This window comes from Notolabrus celidotus, chromosome 7, assembly GCF_009762535.1.
Source record: "Notolabrus celidotus isolate fNotCel1 chromosome 7, fNotCel1.pri, whole genome shotgun sequence".
Taxonomy (NCBI): Eukaryota; Metazoa; Chordata; class Actinopteri; order Labriformes; family Labridae; genus Notolabrus; species Notolabrus celidotus.
This window is the reverse complement of record NC_048278.1, coordinates 20,485,377-20,504,370: the sequence shown is the minus strand read 5'-3', so window position 1 is coordinate 20,504,370 and position 18,994 is coordinate 20,485,377. Positions and strand designations below refer to the sequence as shown.

The 18,994-nt window shown below is 41.2% G+C and overlaps 1 protein-coding gene across 2 annotated transcripts in view; it reads left to right on the top strand.

Moving 5' to 3' along the window:
- Window positions 1-18,994, top strand: part of slit2 (slit homolog 2 (Drosophila)) — a 97,313-nt gene that overhangs the window by 7,685 nt on the left and 70,634 nt on the right. For both annotated transcript variants that reach the window (XM_034688751.1, XM_034688752.1), the window contains exon 4: window positions 3,509-3,580. The gene's annotated coding sequence lies outside the window, so the exon portion shown is untranslated. The remainder of the gene's footprint in view (window positions 1-3,508; window positions 3,581-18,994) is intronic.

Below are 18,994 nucleotides of genomic sequence, written 5' to 3'. Positions count from 1 at the left end.
CAGCAGTGAGAAGTGAGAAGACTCAAAGTTCAGGAAGAGGTTGCTAAAAGTGCTGACTGTTCAGGATTTTGGTGTTAGGAAAGGAATTCAAACGTCAGGATTTCTGCTTCACTATGCTATGTTATCAGTTACGAAATAGTTGAGATGTACAGATAAATGTGCACACAGAGCACAGGCCATGCCAAAGAAGTTTGAGTTATTACTATGGCAACTTTACTCTGAGTGTGTGTGACAGCTTTTTAGAGCATTATAGCAGCAGCATCGGTGGAGTAATTGCTTTCTCAGGTTTGTAATTTTCTTCTGTTGCCTGAGTCTGCAAGCCTGAAGTACTAAAAACCTTTGAGTTTTCAAGTGTGTGTTTCTGTCCCTCTGCGTGAGTATGCATGTGTTTATCTATAAAGATTTGGCCCTCCGTACATGTTTGTGGGAGAGTGTGTGTTGACTGTGTGGTTTGTGAGCCTCTAGCATCTGTTTACGACTGCAGGGATTATCACCCTGCTGCAGTGTGACATTAGCTCGTTGGAGTGACTCTCACACCTCAGACTACTGGCTGCTCGGTCTGCAGTCTTCTTCCAGCCAAACTTTGACTAATGTGACTCGACTGTGGAAGTGTTTCATTAAATTCCTTCGTGTCCAAACCACTGAACCACTGCAGGCGACTTCATAATTTGTGTCAGAAGCTCTCAGTGCTTTGAGGGGGACACTAGATGCGCTCAGTATATATAAGAAAATAATCTTGAAGGTGAAGTGAGTTCAGAGAGTTACATTTATCACGGCTCCTCTCACTTCTGACTGATGACACATAACATTGATATCATGCTGTCAGCATTAATGCATTCATTGCAATGTAATTAAGTCCAAAATGAAAAAATATTTTTTTGCACTACTACTACCATAACCTTATTTCCCTTTTGGCACACTGTAGTTAAGCCATGGCTGCGTTTCCCACTTTTGTTGCAGTAATAATAGATAATGGAAAAAAGCACCACTGCGCTTTTCACTTTTCAAAACAAAGTTTACAATTCAAACATAATTTGCACTTTGTGGGTTTTAGCTACTACCTACCTATGAGCTAAGCATACAGGTGCAGCTCAGCAGTTACTCACATTACAAAAACTAGAAGATACATTTTTTTTGGAGTGTGCAAACCCCCAGAGACTTGTGGATGAAACAAAATCATGAAAAGAACAGTACTTGCTGAATGGGTGACTTACATGGATAGCTTGCCTCCATCCCCTCTTATTGTGAGATGTGAAGCCAAACTACTACCACGATAGCTTCTGATATGTTGAGTTGATAGAGCCAGTGCATGCACAGAAGTGTTCTGGCTGGTGGAACTGTGGGACTGATGTGACAATCCTCCCACTAACCAAAACACACAATTAACCTACTAATAAAAAGTAAAAGAAATTTCAATGTTCAACAGATTCTTGGAGTCACTTATTAAAAAATAAAAAATAAAAAATAAATCTGGTTCTAGCTTTTTGAATTATATAGTTAAAAAATATGTTAGGTTTTGGAAAATTTGTCAAACCAAAATAAGGACATTTGAAGATGTATTCTTTGACTCTGTGAAATTGTGGAAGACATTTTTGTCTCTTGTCTTTTAAAGCAGTTCATCAAAGTCCATTGGCTGGATGGTAACTTTTCCAGACTCAGAGCTCTGGGGCTGTATCATTTGCAAACCTTTTTGTAAAATGGATTTTGTTTTGTCATCCCTTGGGGAAGATAAGATAAAATGTGTGTCTCCAGTTTACTCTGTGTCCCCTGTGATGTACAGTATGTAAACTTAAAAGCACTGAAAGAAATGCATTGTTGGCAACAGGACTCATTTATGAAAGCTTTAAATAATCCATCTTTCTCATGTCACATTTAGGACCTTATCATGATCCAGGCATGATGGATAAAGTGTTAACATTATTGTTAATGAATCAGACAGTTACTCACTTCTGAGTAAGTCATTAAGCGGATAAAAAAGCAAAACACCTGAGTGGACCCACACTGAGTCTGTTCTTAACTTTATTCTCATAGTCTGACAGCATTGCATCTATTTTAAGAGGATGAGCTCATACCCCCTCTCTGTCCTCCTTCCTCCTCCCTCCCTCCCTCCAACCACCGCCCCTGCACTCACCCAGGGGAGGTCTAGCCCACTAACGGGCGCTCACGGCTGGGCAGGACCTGCAGCAGGAGCGGGCCCCTCTGAGGGACCACGTGGGGCTCTTAGCCGCCAGAGCCGGCGCTAACGGAAGAGGAGTGAATAATTTAGAAACATCATTTCTGAGGGATGTTCAATTTTTAAGCAGCTGCTGATGTAACGCTGGAGTGTGAATGTGCGTGCGCGTGTGCCGGCACGGTCATTTATTTGTGCTCCTGTGTGTGCAAGATGGACAGAGAGGGGGTGACGTAATTAAAGCAGAGTCCGCAGCAAGTTACAGTGAAGCAGACCGATGTGAAGATGAGGTTTGGGAAGAAAAAGCCAATGAGAGGCTTAATGAGGGAGTTTAAATAGACTTTTGGACATTTTGTTCTGGTAAAATCTGAGATTAACGTGCCTCTGTGTGTAAATCATGCAAACTGTGGCAGGCCCTTTGCCCTTTTGTAATAACTTTGCATCCCTCTTTCTTCACTCTGTCATTTTCTTCCTCCCTCTCTTTCCTCTCCTCCCGTGGCAGCCAGCACAGCATCCGTCTCTTGGCCTGTCGATCTGTGTGTGTGTGAATGTGTGTGAATGTGTGTGTCAGGGTTAAACTGTTTCAGCAGCCTGTCTCTCATTGTGTCACTCAGCTGCCTCGCTCTCCCCTCGCACACACACATACGCACAAATACACACAAACACACACAAGCACACACAGGCACAAAAACCTCTTCAATCCACTCAACCAGGGTTAAATGATCGCACCCAGATTATTAAACTCAGCCGAGTTCTCTCAACTCTTCTGTATGTGAGTGTGTGTGTGAGAGTGTGTGTGTGTGTGTGTGACGACGGGTTGTTGTGAGTTCTTCCCCTGTGAGGGCCTTGTTTACTCTGTGGGGTCCTTTTCACACATTCGGTAGTCCGGCCAGACTGCCTGTTTGTTTTTCCCACATCATCTCCTCTCCTCCTCCTTTGTGGTAAAAAAAAGTCCCCCCCTCCTCCCCTCCACTCCCCATCATCTCATCTGAACCCCCTTCCCTTGTTTTCCTCCCCCCGGCCTTCCCTTCATCCTTCTGGAGTCCACTGTTTGTCTGGCAGCCATGTTGTACCCCTTAAATCAGGGGGCAACACAGAATCTGTATGTTTTTCTGTCTGAAAAGTGTCTCCATCAATCTCCTTATTCTTTCAAACTTCCTCTTACCGTTCAGACTTGTATTACAATCAAAATACCATAACATAATTTGATATGATTAACAGGAAACAGGAATCTCTCTTTAAAAAAGCTAATTATACACACATGAAACCGCTTCACCCACACTGTCTGGAAGGAGGCTAGGTAGAGTTTATTCCCTAATTTATGCTGTGTTTTTCCAGGCGCCTGAATCGGAATAATCTGGCTGTCTTCCCTGAGCTGCTTTTCCTGGGAACGACGAAACTTTACAGACTGTAAGTCCGGTTTTTATTTCTCTTTTCCTTTTCATCACTCGCTTTCTCTACATTGTTAAATGAAATATTGTTTGTTTCCCGGTGTGTTTTTGGAGCCCTCAGATGAACTGTTTGGTGAATGTTGAGGTGTGTTTGTGTGTTTCCCTTTAGGCTTGTACAGGATATTAACTATGACTTAAAATGACATTTTGAAATATGCAGCAGACATTGTAAGGTCGTAAAAAAGATATCTGGTTTTCTCTGTGACGCAGCCGTGGTGTTTTACTTGGATGAAGGAGTGAGAGGAGTGAGAGAACAGATTTTACATGGCCCTCTCCAAAGCAGCCAGTTCAGTAGCTAATGGAGATTAGCACTCAAACAGCTGCTACCCACTGGGAGAGAGGTGTGTGTGTGTCAGTGTGTGTGAGAATTGAGAGGAGAAAGCTAGCGATGGAGATTAGAGAAGGTATAAGCTTGTGAAACAGAGGAACAGGTTTGTCTTCTGGAGTTACGTTTTGTGTTTCACAGGCAGAAAATAGCTTCAGTCACAGAACATAAACGTTCCAGTTTGCATCCCAAACCGCTGTTTGTTGTCGTCAGGCACCTTCCACCCTACACTCTCGGCCCGCTCTTCTGTTCTGTAAGCCGAGCTGTGGATTTCCAGGACTGAAGGGCAGGGCTGCTACGCTGCTGAAACTGTGGGAACTAACTTCCCGTCACGGTCATTTGCGGTCCCAGGGAATAATTATGGTTGCTTGTATTTATATGCGTGGCTGAATATATTTATCTGAAACAACATTGAAAAGCTCAGATGATTCAGAGAGTGTGTGAAACTTGTTTATGTTCTGCGGACACTACGGTGGCTGGCTGGGCTTGACCTGTCGTGTCTATGGGTGTATGTCTGTGTTTCTGTAAGTGTGTATGTGAGTATTTCTCAAGGCTAAGAGTTGGCATATTGCTCAGCGTGTGGGCTGAGGTAAAAATACAGCTCCAACATACAGCACTGCACTCAGCTGTCGCAGACAAGCAGCCTCACTATTTCTCTGCGTTTGTGTGTGTGTGTAAACCTTAGCTCTCCAGGTGAATGAGTTTAGCAGACGGTCCCTTGTTGGCGGCACATCTTCACTGAACAAGAACTTTTCATTCTTGAGAACAGCTTTCACTGATAATTGTTTTTTTCTCAAAAAAAAAAAAAAATGAAGTGGGCAAAGAAAGAAAAAACTCTTGGATTCAAATGGAAATTGCGAAATGACACTGAAAAGAGAAATTGCCCAGCTGGAGCCGTTACAGCCACAAAGCTACAAGCAGATTTTCAGACGTATGGAAGTCGTTCTGAACAAACGCCAACATGAAGGCTCAGCCAAAAGTATTTAAGCTTGTTTGTTCAATATTAAATCTCCTGTCTACTTCTGTACCCCCTGCAGTGTGTTTTTATTTTTGGGAATCAAAACAAGAAACCCTTGAGAACCTCTGAAGTGGATCTTGTTAAGTTTTTACTGAGAGGTCACAAGGTATGTGTAAACTGGACTGACTCTCGCTGTTTTTGCAACAGTGCTGCTATAAATGAACACTTGCTCAACCTGCTATTATGAAAATTATGTTTTCACTTTTTTTGGGGCTTGGAAAATCTGTGTATGTGTGTGTATGTATGAGCATTTACTGGATTCTCTAACATATGCTCTTTAGCTCAGTTTTTCAGGTTTCAAGTTTTTTACATAGAAATGAGTGTAACACAAAATTTCCTAAGTAACAAGACTTTTAAGAGGTTCCCAAACATGCCAGCCCATGATCCTCAAAATAATGGTGCCAGAGACTGGCGACCCCCACTGTCCCTTTAGGTGGTTAAGTGTTGCTCACATTCATCCACTCCAAAAACAGATACAAGAACAACACAAAAAAACACAACGTCCAAACACTGTTTTTTAGTAATCAAAAAAGTTTGGATGGTAAGAAGCAAAAAACAAGTCATCTCCATCGTTAGTATGAATGAATGGACACAACTTTTAATAAGCAGACGCTCTGGTGAACGTGTGCTTCTATGAGTTCCATGCATGGTGAGAGCTGAATATACCTAATCTAACAGGTCTGCAGAAAATAAGCCTACCCATGTGCACATGTTGTGCTGTTTCCTGTGCCGCTGTAAATTGACATGCTGCAACTGACACTGTCCTCAATCTGTCATACTCACTTCAGGGGTTATATGGCAGCAAAAAAAGCAGACTACTAGTTCATTTTAAAATACAACCTTTATTTTTTTTGTATATATTTTTACTACAGTGGATAAAATATGGAATTTTCAATAAATATATTTTTTTGTTTTTTGGAAAGTATCTCATGACTCCCCATTGTTGTTCCAACCCCTACTTTGGGAGCCACCGACTCTGGTAATAGTTGTGGTCTTTGCTATGAGAGATTCTTATACCTATCGAAAACTAGTACCTATGCTTTTATTTCTTTTGATAACACTAGAATGAGAGCAAGGTATCACATTGGGTCAAAAACTCATCTCAAAATCAAAATCTGCCTGAGGTATGCACCACTAGCTTCTGACCTCTCAGTCAGTGTGTTGCATTGTACAGGATGAATGTTGAGTGTGTGTATATCTGTCAGTGATGATATGATGGTGACTCATACACGTCTGCATTTTTGATCCTCTGCTCACTATAGAGTTAATTATTTAGTGTCTATTTCAAAGGGAGTAGTGAATGAATGAGGGACTGAGTGATTTGTAGTGATAGTGATAGTGAACTTGGGTCTCTGTTCATAATTTGACAGAGTGGTCTAGACCTCCTGTGTTTGTAAAAGCGTCCTGAGATAACCTTTGTTGTGATTTGGCGCTATACAAATAAAGATTGATTGATTGATTGATTGATTGATTGATTGATTGATTTGAAATTTCCACACAGCTCAAGTCCTCATAGATGAGGTGACATCAAACTACAGATAAAACAAAACAACACTTGGCATTTAGTTACCTGGCAGGTTATAAGAGACACTTACAGAAAAAATACCACAGTCTTGTTTGACAGTCCTATGATAACATCTCCATTCACAAAAATGATGATGCTCAGTTTATTTCAAAAAGACCTTTAAATCTAGAATCCTTTTATTTGTCACTTTTACTGTAACTTAAAAGTATTATCTTTTTACTCTCATATTTTATTCAGTTCAATTTGAATACAATTATTTTTATACTTTTATTTATTGTGAGTTTGAATGAATGTATATTTTATTTTTGTGTCTGGTCATATACATGACCCACTCTCCTGGAATTATTCAGACACATTGACTGAAAACCAACCAAAACCCCCCTGGCAAGTATCAAACAGCACACAAAGGTACAATGACATCATTAAGCAAGCATGAACCACACCCGAATATCAAATTATGTATATAAAATGTGCACTCTGGCTCTGGCTAATTTAACTTATTTATATCTTTAAAAGTACTTCGATACTTTTCTTTGTACAGATGATTTTTTTTAAATTTTATTTAGAATATTTAGATTAGATTTCAGGTTTCTATATTTATTGTCCTTACTGTCTTGTTGTCAAGTACCAGTGTTCTAATCACCACGTCAAATTCCTTGTGTGTGCGAGATCGCTCGGCAATACAGCTTTCTTGATTCTTGATTCTTGATGTACATACCATTATCCTGATGCCAACACAGCATCCTAAACTCAAGATGCTAATTGAAACACAAGATACATAGAAAATAAACTGTCTCTTTGTAAAACTTTTCCTTATAATGTACATCTTAACCAAATTCATAACCATACGTGTTACATGATAAATAGAGTCTGAGCAGGTTATTTGTTGAAAGTTACTTTTCTCATCTGTTCCCATGCTTTGAAGATATTCTGATAGAGCAAAAACACAATCAAAGAGGCATTCAATTAAAGGACCATTCACCATATGATTCAAATCTTACTCGGGGAATCCACAGGATGCGTGTGCGCCGCGTTACGGCTGCGACACGGCTCTGCTCCGTCCCGGGGCTTTCGCTCTGGTCCATAGGATGCGTGTTTGGAGCGGCGCGCACTCCGGAGCAGGAAACTCAAGATCCCTCGAGAACTCCAAAACACGCGAGAACAACACAGTATAAACTTTTCCTCGTCCATGGTGTCGGATATTTTTTGAGACTGACGTCTGGCCCGATGCCACAGGTTATGACGTAATGTTGAAGAAGTGGTGAAATTTACGATCTTGTGTTTGCACATGGTGTTTATTTTGAAAGTGAGCGGATGTTGCATACGATCCTCGATCATTTCTGTGTCGATTGACGCGTGCTGGGCGCGGGGAGCGGCGAAAATAGACTCCCCGCGTATCTCTGGCAGAGCGGCGCGGCGGAACGCTCCAGAGACGGAGCTGAGACGCGCCGCAGCGCGCCCTGTGGACTCTAGAGCATTGACTTGAATGGGAACCTATTTGCTGCGACGTGCGCGGCGCAGCCGTAACGTAACGCGACGCATCCTGTGGATCTTGGGCTTTAGTCAAGGGCAGTCTCGTAAATCAGAAATTCTTGTAAATCATTATATAGCTGAAAATATCCGTTGCTCTTTGTGTCTCTCTCTTTGTCAGTCGTTTCCATCTTTCTCCCTTCCTGTCTTTCTGTCTTCCATTCTATTTATCCCTCTCCCTTACTCTCTCTCTTACCCTCTGTCTCTGTTTCTCTCTCTCTCTCTTACCCTCTGTCTCTGTTTCTCTCTCTCTCTCTCTCTCTCTCTCTCTCTCAATCTCTGTGTTGGACAGGATTCAGATCAGATGAAAGAGTAAGAGATGAAAGAGTGGTACATGAAGGGATGGGCGGATGTTAGAATGGGTCACTGGTCTCACAGCTGATAACTCTGGTTTTTGCTCGAGTTTGACACTGGATTGCTTGGACAGAGTTTGTTGGTGTTTGTGCCTGTATATGTGTTATTTTGTGGCTTCTGGAAACAGTTTCCAGGTTATTTTATCAATGTATGTTTTTCTGAACTTGTGTTGGCATGCACAACTTTTCTTTTGATACAGAAAAAGTAAGGGACGAAGAGAAGTAGGTGTTTGGTGTGTTTGTGTGTGTGTGTATGTGTGTGTGTGTGTGTGTGTGTGTGTGTGTGTGTGTGTGTGTGTGTATGTGTGTGTGTGTGTGTGTGTGTGTGTGTGTGTGTGTGTGAGAGAGAGAGAGAGAGTGAGTGTTTCTGTGTTTGAGAGAGCTGAAGTTCAAGAGAAAGAGGAATAAGTCGAGGGAAAGTTTCAGCCCTTCATCATCACTCCATTGAGAGGGAGAGTCAACATGGAAGAATTGATTGAGAGTTGAATGAGTGAACTTCAGGTCTCACACACACATTAAACCTGGGTTAAAGTGGTTTTGGGTTGAATTAATGAGCCGATGAGGCTACGTTTTTGGTGTGTGTGTGTTCTGTGTGTGTAATTGTCCCTAATCCTCTGCTAAACGGTGCCCTGATGAGGCTTTACCAGGCAGCATTGTTGCTTAGCAGCCTCTGAGGTTGTGGCTTTGTCTTTTGTGAGAGCTTAACCCCCAACGCACACACAAACTCTCTCTTTTTCAAAACGCACACAAACACATAGCACCTCGGCAGACGCGACAGGCTCAGCTCAGTGCGTCACAAGAGCTCTGGCGTCTTTCAGGAGATGCGTAGTTTCCCAGCATGTCGACAGTCAACTGACACACAGAGGAGGAGGAGAAAGAGAGAGGAAGACAGAGGTCAGAGGAAGAGAAAATTTAATTTTCTTTTAGTAAATAATGCTTTTTAATTAAGACAGAGAGCGTTGGGCGTTTCAGTTGCCTTAGTGACAAAGACCTCAGGGTCCCACAGAGGTCAAAGGTGAAGAATGTTCCAGTCAGGAGATCTAAGCCAGAGGTGATTTATGGAAGCAAAGCAGTCCTCCCCCTGATTTACAAATATCATGATTAATTAACCCAGGAGCAGCTGCTTCTCCCCTCAAGCTCTTCTTTAATCTCATAACATTTGTTTTGTCAGGTTCTGAAGTGCATTAGCCTCATAACATATCAGTTTACTATAATCATACAAGTTTCAAATAATAGAATCAATTAAGAAAAGATTACATACATACTTGGGCTACCTGAGCAACCAATGCAGGGTGCGTCTAAAGTATATTTTTGAAGTTATTGAATCAGAAGACCAAAACACCTCATGTGCACTTTCTCTGTTTCTGGATCATTATAATTCTGATTAGACTTTTCATTACTAAACCATGTTTGTGTGACAGAAGTGGACCTTTTTTGATACAAGCCTCCAGTTGTTTCTGCTGGTCTGAGTCCTTCTCTTGCTGAGGTCTTGTGAGGAGTTTTTGTTCTTAGTGAAACACACTAAAATCAATATTAATGTCTCTATAGCTGTATTCACACATGCTCAGAAGTCCTACAAGGTTTTGGCTTGGAGTGCCTGTGTGAATAGAAATAGCTGAAATGTTCACCTTGACTTTGCCTCGACTTTTTTCTGCTAGCCCCAAAGTAAATTCCTGTGAGAAGTTAGGATGAGTTGATGTGGGAATACAGCAGGAAATCTTCCCCTGTAGGAGCGACATGCAATAGGATGAATGAGAACATCCATGGTCAGAAAAGAGTCTCATTCAAGACAAGAACAGTACAGATGTCTACTCATCTGTTTACACATACAATTGATATAAATGTAAAAACTGTCACATTTAAGTTTCTATTCTCCGTCATGTTACTTGCATTACGCCCTTGCTTTCACACTGTGTTTTGATGTAATGTCCCGCCTCCTGAGACTTATCTCCCCCCTGTCCGCTAACCTCCCTTGTCTGACAGGGAAGACTGTGAGGGATGTTTATGAACAAACAACCTTGTGAGGATGCGAGAATGAGGCTGAAATGACTTCCTTAAGTGAACAATGCCATCAATTTAAAGATCAGCAGTTTATATATGTCATTTCTAATGCCTGAGATGGCTGCAGCAGGTCAGTGTTAAACAAAGGGGTTAGCAACACGCTGCAGAAACCGCCTTTGTTCACATTTTTTACACATTCATAGTGGGTGATCAACATCTCTCTCTCGGTTTTAAAAGAAAGCATTATGACATTTTTCATCCGAAGACTTTTCTTATACATGTACAGATCAAAATCAGCAAAAATACAAGAGGTACCACTTTGTCCTCAGGGGGCGCCAAAATTGTCACCAATGCAAAGTTCCTCACAGGAGCCTTAAATATCTGTTCTGTCTACATTTCATCTCTCTTGTCTTTGTGCAGATGTGTTGTCTTCTTCTATGCCTTGTGAAAGAACAAACAGCAAATTATTTTAAGTTGTTGTAAGACATCCCTAATAAGGTGAAAACATGTCAATCATCTGCGTTTTTTCTCTGTGCACCATGGATGTAAAGTTAGTAAAAAGTTTTGATTTATATGTTATCTTTGAAACTTCCTTTCAAAAACAAGGCCCTGCAGACCCTTTTGGGATATCTGTGTCAGGAAAAACAAGTAAATCCAAACTCCTGCTTCTTGTTATCACAACTCACGTGAAGGGGATTACTAGGGTTTGAGTTGCTGCCTCTTTAAAGATCTTTATCTGCTGGTTTCAAGGTTAGCTGCAGTGTTTTGGACTAGAAGATATTTGGCCACAGACTTTATGTACATAGGAAATGCAAATATGTGCCATTATATCTGTCTAAGGAAATGAAGTTAAGCCTCTGCAGCCCGGGGCGTCTGTAGAAGCCCCCCCCCCCCCCCCCCCCCCCCCCCCCCCTCCCCCTCTCTCTCCCAGTCTGTTCCTCTCTTTCTTTCTCTCTATCAAACAAACATAGACACACACTGGCACAAACATACCGCTTTAGCATTCAGCAATATTTCCTGCCCCCTCCTGTTCCTCTGAATGCACTTTAGTAGATATAAAAACTCTCTCTTACACACACACACACACACACATGCACACTAGTTTGCACACACACACAAGAAAAAGCTCTTTTCAAATCCTTTCAGCGCTCACAAAGATATATTGTCTGAGAAATGTTTTCATGAGGGCTCTTGGATCACACACATCTTCTCCAGCCAAATGGGATAGTTGCAAATTATTTTTTATTTCCTGTCCCTCCGTTATATTTTGTGCGTTTTCAGATATTTCCATGTCATTCGCTTACACATTATGAATCACCTTGAGTGTAAACCAACAGTTACAACAGTTTGTGGAGGTGTTGAGAGTTGGTGACTCACTCTCCTGCCATTATAAGAATCACATGACTGCCTGTCTGAATTGCTCAAGGCCACTCATTCCTAAGAAGTGATTTGGTCGTTCACATCCCAACACAATGCTGTAATTCATTCTGAAGTGATTTAGAGAGGGGTTGCCAAAGCTGAACTGGCATTATTGAGAGGGCACTAGTACAAAGATTATGTAATGCAGACAGAATGTAAAGATATGTAACGCCCTGCTTGACTTTTTGCACAGCTAGATCTAACTTGTTTCTGAATGGAGCCTAGAAAGTGCGTTTGCTTACAGTGCTTGTGACTTGTCTGTGCAGCTTTTGTGGATTAAACTCATATAATACAAATAGTTAAAAGCCGAATGCCACATAGCAGTGGAAAACTACATCTTGTTATTCACATCATATAAATTTCAGCTGCCAGTTTATTAGACACACCTTGGTAAAACTACATCACTCCAACACAACAGCCCTGCAATAGATTCTCCCTCCAGAAAGGTTAAAATGTTCATCTTATGTTTACATTGTATTAAATGAGTAATGATTCAGCTGTGAAATCACTCTATAGGGTGTAGTTTGTTTTAGTTTTGAACTATATTAGAGAGAAGTGTTTATAAAAGTCATATGTGCACTCCGTTTTATCAGACAAAAGACTCCAAGAGTCTGCAGTCCCTGTTGAGTCCTCACTCCTGTCCTTGAAAAAGACTTCAGACATATCACAGCTGTGCCTTGACAAAAACATTGTCAACATGACCTAAAAAGGAACATTAAATCATGAAATTTTCATCCAACAGTGAACATTAATACTGTATGTACTCATACACATAAATCCTTGCTTTTCCTTCTTTGTTCTTTGCTCCAAGTTGAGGATCTCCTGTCCAGTTTGTTTGTACAGATAGTACAACACTGTGTCCTGTAAGGGCAACAAAGATTACTCTTTAATCATCTAATCTTTGTAAAGAAATATTTAAGAAAGGGAAAAAACACTGACCAATTTTAGACACTCTGTAAATCGTTCATGTCAATGTTCAGAGAAATCTGTACAGTACTCTGTACAAGAGTCTTGACTTATGTCTCACAGTGTCAGACTGTGAACTGTGCTGTATTTTGTGAGAGGAACGACTTGATTACAGCACTTCAATAGAATGGTGTTTTTCCCAGGAAACACTGAGTGAACTGGAAAACTGTCACCAGTGATGTGTTCTAAATCTGCAATAACACAGTATTTAACTGCACATGTATTTATTATATATGCCTGCAATTCTAAAATGCAGCAAAAAAACTCAAAATCATAGTACTTAATGAGTAAAACTGCTGCCAGTGAATTCCTAAAAATATGGAGTAGCCTTTCATATAATAAGTATGATATGATCCATGCAGTTAATGCATTTTTTTCATATAGAAACCTCAAACAATATAATATATTTAAACAAATAAAAACATTTCAAATGTATTGACTATATTGTCTCTAAAGTTTTGAAAGACCCTGCAACTTTTCCTTATGAAACCTCTTTTTCAAACATGCAAATCCTCCTTTTTGCAAAGCTCACTTTTGCAGGCTGAACACAGCTCAATGAATCACCTGTCACCCAGGGTGTGTGAGAGTCAAAGTTCAGACTCGCAGGTGAAAGGTCAGGGAGCATCAGTGTCGACCGATGAGATATCCAGGATAATGGACTTGCCAGCGGTGAAAGCGCTGCTCTTCCCATCAGATTACACCAGGAGCAAGAGTAACGCCTGGAAAAAAAAGAAACACAGCAGGGAGAGGAGGTGTGGGTACAGACAGAGTGAATGAAGGGTATTTAAATAGATTAGAGATGTGTTTGCTCTCTTAAATGGTGTGGAAAAAAGAGCAGGGAGGAATTTACCAAGGTGAAGACAGAAACTTAACTCCATTGTGGGGTAACTGTAAGAGGAGGAGAAGAAGAAAAGGAAGAACAGACTGGTAGAAAGTTAGGAACAGAGAAAGTTAAGAAAGGAGGAGAGCTAGAGGGGAGAGGAAAAGAAAGGAGAGAGGTATGTCAGTTCTTACTGTAGATGGCAGGTAGCCTGAAGCCTGGAGCCAGCATGTCTGTCAGAAACAAGTGCCCAGGTTTGTGTGTGTGCGTGCATGTGCGTAACCTGAGTGTGGATTATTGAAAGGAGAGGTTACATACCTATCCAACGCCAGGAAGAGCTTACCTGGAAGCAGGTAGATGCAATGGCAAAGTGTGTGTAAATTTATGTGTGTGCGTGTGTGTGTGTGTGAGGTCTTTGAGATCATCAAAGCATTTCCTTGCATTGGATGTGTGTGATTAAGGGTCACAGTGTGCGGTAATACCTCCCAACAAAAGCAGTTAAATCATCCTGCATCCTCTCCGCTTACTCCCTCGTATCTTTTTAAGTCGACTTCCTCCCCTCTTCTCCTCCAGTTCAGTCCCCAGCGCTTAACTTAATATTATAATGTTAGCGCTGGTATTATGCAGGTGAGAGCCAGCAGGATCTCTTCCTCTCACTCTTCGTCACCCTTGTTCTCCCTCTGCGGCAGTTTGTCTCTCCAGGGTTTCTGCAGGTATGGATCCAGGCAGCGTATTGATGGATGAGTCGGCCAGGCCAGTGAGTTATGGGAGGGATTATGGAGTAATCAGGACAATTCATCATGCAACGCTCTTCTACTCACCCCAATCACAGCTACTCAGCAATATTGACCCCTGCTTACTGTGTGCATCCTTGCAAAGGAGTGTTCTTGTTTTTGTGTTTCTGCCTGTTTGGTTTAATGTGGTGAGGAGGCAAGTTTAGAGAAATTAAACCTTTAACAAGTAGATGTTAGTCAACCAATACAAACTCACATCAAGCAGACAAGCAGTGTTTGTAGCATTCTTCAAACCTTGATTCTCAATTTATTTAATTTGATTATGGCTCTGCCATTTCTTTTTATGAACAACATTTTTTTATTTGTTTTTTAAAGGTAAACAGAAACAGCACTCCGACAAATGTAAAGGCACAATGCAATAAAAAATAGAGAAAAAGAAAAGGGACAGAGAGAAAAAACAAACAAACACAACCAAATGCGTCCTCCCACCCCCTCAACTTTGGATCTCTATAAAACTCACTCAGGACAAGAGAGACCACATTTTAACAAGAAATGCAAACAAAAATAGTGATTACAGCAATTCCTTGATCTTCTCTGCCATAATTTGCCAAGCTATAATAGTATCAGCTCCAGCACCGTGTATTCTTGCCACTGAAAGCTCCATAGTTATTATGTCAATGTATGTGTTAATCCATTGGGTCTTAGTAACTGTATGTGGAGGTTTCCAGCGTAAAGCCAGCATCTTTTTAGCGGCAGTGATGCCCATTAAGAGGATACGTCTTTTCCAATATGTTAACTTTAGTAAGGTGGTATCATTCAAGAGTAGCACAATGGGAGAACATGGTACAGGCTCTGCCATTTCTGAAACGCCATTGAGCATGTCACAATGTTGACAATACCATAGGCATTCAGGTGGTCTCCTGTCGTGAACATGGTAAAAAAAGTTTAAAAAAACAACATTTGAAGGCACCAAGAGAATTAACATTTTTTAGATGTAGTTTAAAGGTGGAGTAGGACATGTTATTTTGATGCATTTTTCTCAATCACGAGCAAAAAGCGATGTATACATCGATAGGGAGTAATACACAAAGTGATCTAACACTGAGATGAGAAATCTCAGTTGTCTGTGTCAGCAGCTAGACTGCAATAAGTTCGTCCAATCATTCATTCGCCACCGAGCGCAATGATTGGCTGACCGGCCGGATGACCTGTGACCTGCCGAAAGACACACCTCCTGTTTACAGGAGTGCGCGTGACCTGACTGAGATCGTCATCAACAGGCTGTTCACTAACGCAGAACATCTGATAAACATGTCAGAGAGAGAGAAACCAACGATTTAGCTCAACTTCTGCCCTCAAGTTCTGCCGCTAAACAGAGCAAGAAGAGGGAGACTGTGATGGAAAAGGAGACGACTTAAAAACACTGGATGAAGATACAAACACGAGTCAATATTCGGGATGCATTTCTGCGACGGCTGAAGGATTTGAAGGGTCTCTGAAGCGACGCCATGGTTGCTGATTTTCTACTGGACAGGTAATCATGTCATTTCATTTGTCTTTGTGTTCATGGTTTTGTTCATCTATGAGACAGCTAGCGATAACTTCGGCTAATGCTAGCGGCCGGCTAACGGCTTGTAGCTCTGTTTATAGAGACCTGTACACAGTCTGTTAGCTTGTAGCTCTGTTTATAGAGACCAGTATACAGTCTGTTAGCTGGTAGCTCTGTTTATAGAGACCTGTACACAGTCTGTTAGCTGGTAGCTCTGTTTATAGAGACCTGTACACAGTCTGTTAGCTGCTAGCTCTTTATAGAGACCTGTATACAGTCTGTTAGCTGGTAGCTCTTCGGTTGCTCTTTATCAGCATGAATGGGGTGTTGTACTAAGTCTAAATGCCGTCTTGTCTGTGTTTTCATAGCTACGAGAAGGAAACATCGACGTCCACACCGTTAAAACACGGGACGCAGAGGCCTCCACTCCAGCTGTTTCATGTGTTCGGAGTCCCCCTCTGACCGGTGAGTTTCAGGCCCGATAAGAACTCCATGAACATGGACGTTGCTTTGACCACTGCTTGCGTGGAGGTATAAATACTGCTCTCTTTTTTATTATGAGCTATATTTGATTTACGTACGCAGAAGGTTTTTTTTTAATGTCCGCACAAAATAAAATCCAAACCATTCTCTTTCACTTCACGTGATCTGCATGCTAAATCGCAATCTGAGACCACACCATACAGACTAAAGAGATGAGAGACAAAAAGTTTGGCTGATAAAAAATCCTGTGAATGTTAGCTGCTTCTCTAAAAGCTTGGTTTGGTGAAGCAAAGCATGAATAAAAGTGTTCAACGAGAAATCAAATACACAGAATAATTGTATTAATAATCTGTGGGCACAGTCTTCCTCTCCAAAGAGGGAGAGAGCACATTTTGACATCACTTACTCTGAAAATATTAGATAATATTCAAGATATCAATAAGAAATACAGTATATGTACCATATGTGCACAATACACACTGCAGTAGGCACTAAGCAGACACTAGTGATAGTGGTGTCAACTCCTTGCATGGCTAGAAGAAATAACTGTTTACATATGGGGCTGAAGGAAGGGTTATTATGATCGAAATCAAATGCACAGTGCTGTAAGATAATGAGAACCTTTGACTAAACTTCTGATTCTTTCTTCTATGTCAGGTATTGCACAATATTTAACAAGAAGTCAAAAAAGTGGAGCCTGTACACAATGAAGGTGGGTAAGGACTACAAGTACATCACAGACCTCCAGAGCACAATCCTGCACAGAAAGCTGACAGCAACTGGGGGATGCCAAAGAAGAGAACAAGGAGGCCGGATGATCCACGCCAACATGTTTACCTTCAACAGCCATTATTTTTATTTCTGTAATAAATACATTTTCTAATAAAAGTAAATGTAAAACAACTCTTTGATATTGCAATTATTTGTTTATAATGTTGTATGTTACTTGATATGGATTTAAATTATTTTGTGATTTGAAGAGAGAAGGCCAGTGTAAATTTAAAGATTTTTTTAACAAATGTATACACAGCACACTCAAGTATTTTTTTACATGAAGATAAAATATATACAAAGGAACTAAAGGGTCACCATACATGTATTGTATGTAATCATGTCATAGTTACATTCACTCTCCACTGAAACCTTTATACTGTCCATGTGGAAGGGTCACGGATTTTCCAGATACAGCAACAAGGTATTACTCCTCTATGACCTGCACCAAGTGCTCCATGCTGCCAGACAACAACCTGTCAGTGCAGCATGGCGGAACTTTCTGTTGCTGTCCCCAGGATCTGGAGCTCGTCCCCGGTCGTTGCTCTCCCTCTCGCTCGTATGGCTCTGCCTTGCACTCGACCCCGGTCTCGTCCTCTCCGACCTGAGGTGCTTGGCTCAGGATCGTATTCAGAAGTCATCATGAGAGCTCTAACAAGCACAAAAAACAGTCAATATGTTGTAGTTCCAACACGAAAATGAAGACTGTCAACAATGGTGAACGCTAATCAATATATAGGCACTGTAGCCGTCTAGTAACTAAACATCATGACATGCTAAATAAAAATAAACATGGCTAGCCGGAGTTATTAGCCCGGCAGCAACAACTTGCTCTAGCTGTATTTCAGATGATAAAAACAAACACACATAAAGCTAACATGCAGGCTATGCTGTGCATTCTAACTAATTACGTATTTTTTTAATGTGGTAATATAAGCGGTTTACTTACATGGGAGATAGACGTGTTTTTCCTCCGATGAAAATAAAGTCAATCGCTCGCCGCTCCACAGTTATCTATCATGACGTCATCCTCCAGCTGGAGTCTGCCACAGCGCGTTCATGTGTTTGGAGGCGTGTCCCTCCCCTCTCCCTACAGGCTGCTCTGAATGGAGGGGGAGGGCTCTGTTCGGCTGTGTGCTTTCAAAATCAAGCTAACTGCTGCGGCTTTCTCAGGATCTCCTACTCCACCTTTAATCTGTGCTAGCCCCTTTGCTAGCTGTAGTAAAGTGTCAGATGTTACTATGTTGGCTATTTCTCTGAAGTCTGAGTTGTTGGGGCACATATAACAATAAGTTAACACAAGCTAACTGTAGGTACAGAGTTATCAAGGAATTTGTATTAAGTGCTTTTCAGCTTGGCAGGTTAGCCTGACAGCAAGCATATTAGCCAGCTATAGGCGAGGCCTACATTTGATTATAGTATTAGGCTGTAAGTTCATGTTAGCCCATTATATTAACCTCTTAACCAAGCAGCATGTTAGCTTTCTGTAGGTGATGGGCTGTTGAAGTTTTGGTTAAACTTATACTAGTTTGGTCATTTTTGGTGCTAGCCTGCAGTTAGCATGATTTCTATCTGTAGGTGTTGAGTTTGAGAAGTAATACAAAGGAAAAAAAAACCTGCTTAATGTCACAGCCTACATTTTGCAAAACCCTAATTGCTTCTCATTATTTGTACATTAACTAGTACTTGGACACAATATCTTGTGGACACCAAACAACATAGAATTATCAGCTTCTGTCCTGGGTTTGGTGTCTTTGCTCGCTGTAAACATAATATTGCTCCAAACTGGAATTAAAACATGATTATACTGAACATATTACACTGTTGCTCCAAGGACTAAAGTGATTTAGAAACCCGGGAAGCTACTGAAGGGGAAAAC